This window comes from Elephantulus edwardii, unplaced genomic scaffold (genome assembly GCF_000299155.1).
Source record: "Elephantulus edwardii isolate Elephantulus edwardi_28Jun2011 unplaced genomic scaffold, EleEdw1.0 scaffold00208, whole genome shotgun sequence".
NCBI lineage: Eukaryota > Metazoa > Chordata > Mammalia > Macroscelidea > Macroscelididae > Elephantulus > Elephantulus edwardii.
This window is the reverse complement of record NW_006399958.1, coordinates 4408001-4413092: the sequence shown is the minus strand read 5'-3', so window position 1 is coordinate 4413092 and position 5092 is coordinate 4408001.

Below are 5092 nucleotides of genomic sequence, written 5' to 3'. Positions count from 1 at the left end.
CCACACAGCGGTCTACTCCAACCGTACACCTCATTAGCTCAGCAGATTTCTCTCAACAAAACTACCATCACCATTTCAAGTCATGCAGAATCCATAACATTTATAATATCAAAGATTTTTTTGAATACCTGAAAAGTTTCTTTTTTATATAATTTTAATGAACATTTACAAAGAATTTGGATTTCCATTCATTCATTGCTGCACTTCTCTCCCCGCCCAGCCCTCTCCTCCCAACCCCCAGTTCTCTCCTCTCTTTGAAAAGTAAAAGAAAAACTCCCTCCCTGGGACACAATCCCCCCGCACCCCTCCCACCATCCCAAGTACATTCCACTATGCAACCTTAATTGTGGACTCTTGTGATAACCATAATACCCTATCATACATCGCTTTTAAATTATTCAGTCCCTCATCTGTTTCAGTGCAGTATACACAATTTATCCAGTGTTTCTGTCTTACCCCCACAAAACCCTTTTATCTTTATATCTCAAACCCCTGGAATGCCCAGTGGCAAGCTAAAGAAACACTATATCCTAGTAAATATAATTCCTTGCCCTCTAGCACAGTACACATAAGCAGAGAATACACTCTAGATTCCAATACCCAAGTGTAAGTCTCCAATGACATTCTCCAAGCTGAGCAGAAGATAATAGAACAAGTTTCTGGAGAGCCACAAACTATGCAGGCCACACCTTGGGTCCAAATTATCCAGAGCACCTTACTATTTTTTAACCAAAGACAACCAACGTTTCCCATGGTTTCCTGTGTGCCTCTCTACAACGACCTTTTTAGCAGCATTATTTCTCTGGACCACACTCCACCAAAACACATCAAGCCATTCCAACAGCCCAAACTGAGTGTTCCACCATTCAAGCACACAATCCCTTCTAAAAACCAGAACCTGAGAAGCAGACTAAGCTCTTTCCCATCTAGCACCCTCTGCAATAGACCATGAGAACTGTATACACAATGTTAGCATGAACCAGCACTCTGTAGCAGAACCAGGACAACCCAGCAGTTTGACAACACAACAGTTTCAGCGTGCTGAGACTCTATAGAGAATTCACCCACAAGCCTTCTCCAAAATTAACTCCAAAACTCACTTCTAGCTTAAATTCTTCCTTCTCTAAGACCAATAGTAATTATAACCATATTGTTATTAATCACTCCGCGTCTCTAAGTTCTTCCTTCACAGGATAAGGAAGATGACCAACTTAATTCTCCCCAGGCCCCTAATCCCAGACTGACTCACTCCAGCCTCTGAACCCCCAAATCTTCAGCCCTTTTGAGCAGGAAGTAGAAAAAAAAATTAAATTGCCCTGTTTTATCACTAAAAAAGGCTGGGATGTTAAGTCTGGGCAAAGGGGGCCAACAAGAAGAATGAAGAATTCAGAACTTAAACACTGACAGCCTTGCCTGCTGCTGGTAAGAAGAACAAATGGCCTTGCCTGGCTAGCTGAGCCAGAAGAATTGTAAGTCGGAGTGGAATGTCCCTCCCTAAAGACTTATAAAAATCCTACCCAGTAAGTACACAGTACGAGTTGCCTATTTGTATCTCCAGAAGGAGGAACTCACCTGGGAGCTCCCCCATTCTTCCACCCTTTAATAAAGCTGCATTAAACTTTCTCTCATTCTCTTTAATTTCTTCCTCAAGTCCACTCACTAAAGAGACATTATATATTCAGAGACTCTTCTAACACCCTTCTCAGTCTTTTCTCCTTCTTCTGTCTTCTTCGTGACATTTTGTATTTTTCTCCCCCGCCCCCCAACCAGGAGAAGAAAATTTACAACCAGGAGAAGATAAAATAGATGAATGGGACTTTCTAAGAATCAAATCCCTATGCATATCCAAAAACTTCTCCAAAAGAGTGAAAAAGGAAGCCACAGACTGGGAAAAAGTATTTGGTAATGACATGTCAGATGCGGGACTTAAATCTAGAATTTATAAAATAGTTGAAAAAATTGTATTGATAAAATTCAAGATAAAGGTAGATAATCCAATCGAAAGATGAACACAGGATATGAACAGACACTTCATTAAAGAAGACATTCAGATGGCCAACAAGTACATGAAGAAATGTTCAAAATCCCTAGCTCTAAGAGAGATCTTTTGTATTTTCCATGGATGATATTCTTGATTCCATCGCCCAGCTCATCTGGTCTTCCTTCCTTCACTAATGTGAAGTCTAATCAATGGAGCTCTGCTGGCCTCTGGTAAGGAGGTGAACTGCCACCCGAAGGCTCGCGGTTCGAATCTTCCCATCAAAGATGGGTAATCGCCTTCAATGTTACAGCATCCAAAGCGCACAAGAAGGTCCGCGATGACTAGGCTCTGATTGGAAGGCACATAGCAACAACACCTGTTTTCCCTAGCAACCACAAATTGCGTCCCGTAAAGCACGCCTTTCAATATGGCGGTCTCAGCGTTCCGCGTTCGCGCGCCATCAAAAAACCCCAAGACCCTTAGCGGCCACCGTAGTCGAACGTCTTTTATTTATAACAGAATAGTGATTAACAGAAGCTCTATGAAAAATTGAATTTTCAATAAAAATCATGCACACTTACCTCACACGCGACAGTGTCCTTGAAACCGGATGACATAACTGTCGACACGCCGTGAGTCGCGTTTGCGTTCGCGCAAGGTCTGCGGAGCCTCGTCGGCCACCGTAGTCGCACAGTTGTGACTCTTTTGGTTGTTACACTGAGATTGCGATGAAATATTCAACTTTCGCGGAATTGACATTATTCCGAAATAATCAGACCAAGTATCCTGAACAGGTTAGTTTGCATTTCCCCCCCTCTTTTGAAATTTGACACTATTAGCGTGTGGATGTTGTGTATTGAGGACGTGAAGTTCCCGCCGGGTTTGGAAGTCCTGGATGGAAACCTCCAGGCTCCCACGTGGGGCTTCAATCCTGGGGGGTCCGGGACGTGTGCGGACCCCTCGGCTCGGTCGGGCTGGGAGGTGGTATTTTCCCCCGAATGCCGCGTCTGGATCAGGCTTTAATAGTGACTGTGAAGGTGGAGTCCAGGAATAGACAGCAGAGGGGCAGCAGGTCCAGCTTCGCTTTCATCTCCTAGTGATGGAGGTCATTGGAGCGTTAGGACCAGGAATCTTTAGGAAATCAAAAGCCCTTGAATCTTGTGCGCTGAGACCGAGGACTGCTATCATATATCTGTGGGGTGGCCTGGTAATTCAGGATGGTGAGTGTATCATGGTCAATCAAGGCTGGTTCCTGTACCGAGAAAATGTGACTTGTCTCCACTCTCTACAGATTTTTACCAGTTGTAATGCCAACTCTTTAACCTCGTGGTGATGGAGGTCAGTGGAGCGGTAGGTGCAGGAAGCTTTGGGAAATCAGAATCCCCGGAAAAATGGGCGTTGGGACCTGAGGCTGCCCTCTGATGACTGTGGGTGTGTCTAGGTGACCTGTAACGTCAGGAAGATTCGAGAGATACATTAATAACCCTGACTGTTGCATTAACAACCCGAACTGTTGCGACTGCAATCTGACAGGCTTCCTTGCTTTAAAGTTTATACTAATTGTGATCCCTTTTCTTCTCCACCATATATATAGCACATTCTTTAAGATTTGGCATTTTTTTGTTTGGTTTTTTTTTTTTAATTTTTTATTTTATTATTTGTGTGTGTGCGTATACCATCAAATCTGACTGGTACAGGAGGAGATTGTCCCTCCTTCCCTGGCAGAACATCTGGTGGATTCGAGCCGTGCGCCTCTGGGATTGCAAGGTTTGGCATTTTGTACCGCAGGCTACAGAGAGATTTTGGATTGTACTTTTATAGAAATGCAACGATCTTCTATTGTTGTGTTTGGGTCGTGCTTCCCATCGATTCAAAACGAACTCAGAACTGATTCTGTAACTGGTTGGCACAGATTGTAAATCGCATGGGAGGATATTGCCCACCTTTCTCTTCAGAGACAGCTGGTGAATGTGTTAGGGGGTTGCCAGAATGTGGTTAAAACACCTATAAAAACCCTCCTTGAAAATGTTATCATTCAGATGGGTCCCGACTGTACGTGTGTACTATAGGCTTAAATGTTTTTCAACGGTTACGTGTGTTTTCTTCATCTGTCTGTAGAGGATTTAACAGACACCTATTTTGACATGTAAGTCTTTTCTTTCAATTAAATTTAACTTACTTAAATTGAGTTTCTTTAAATGAAAAGGGAGTCCAGTAGAATACTTTCCAGTTTATACTTTTTGCCTTATGTGGCTTTTCCAAACAAAATGTTTCCGTACTCTAATGCAAATATCTCATCTTTACATGTCATCAATTTGCCATTCTTGTTAGGCTCCCGTGACACCAGCTCTTAAGGGTCTTGGTTGGTTGTTCGGTTGTGGGGTGGTTCCCCCCCTTCACATAAATATCTGCTTGTCCAGTTGTTTTTTGTTGAAGAAGACATCTTTTATCCACATTTACACGTATGCCGAATATTTGATTGTATTGTCCAAGGTTGTAAATTGTTTGATTTCCATCAACAAATGAATGGATAGAGATGCCGTGGTATATTCACACAGTGGATTACTACGCTGCATTGCAAAACAAGGAACGCATGCAATATTATTCAAAGTGGGTGACCCTGGGGGACATTATGCTGAATGAAATATATCAGTCACAAAAGGATAAATACTGCATAATGCCACTGTTGTAAAATGGGACTGACATCGGTGTTGGGGAGAGACTGAGAACGATGGGATAAATAATGTATATTGCATTGAAACAGATGAGGGAGAAAACTGCTTAATAGGGATATGTGATTAGGTATTATTGTCATGACAAGAGTCTAGAGTGAAGACTGCAGAGTGGAGTGGACTTGGGGGAAGGGATTGTATAACAATGAAAGAATTTTTCCTTTCTTTCTTTTTTTTTTAGTTTGTGTATGTGTGTGTGTGTGTGTACTGTCAAATCAGATCTGACTGGTACAGGAAGAGATTGCTCCTCCATCCCCGGCAGAGCATCTGGTGGATTTCAACCACATATCTCTGGGATTGCAGTGCAGCTTCTTGCCACTAGGCCACCAGAGCGCCCCAAAGAATTTTTCCTTTATTTTTTAAAGAGAAGACTGTACTT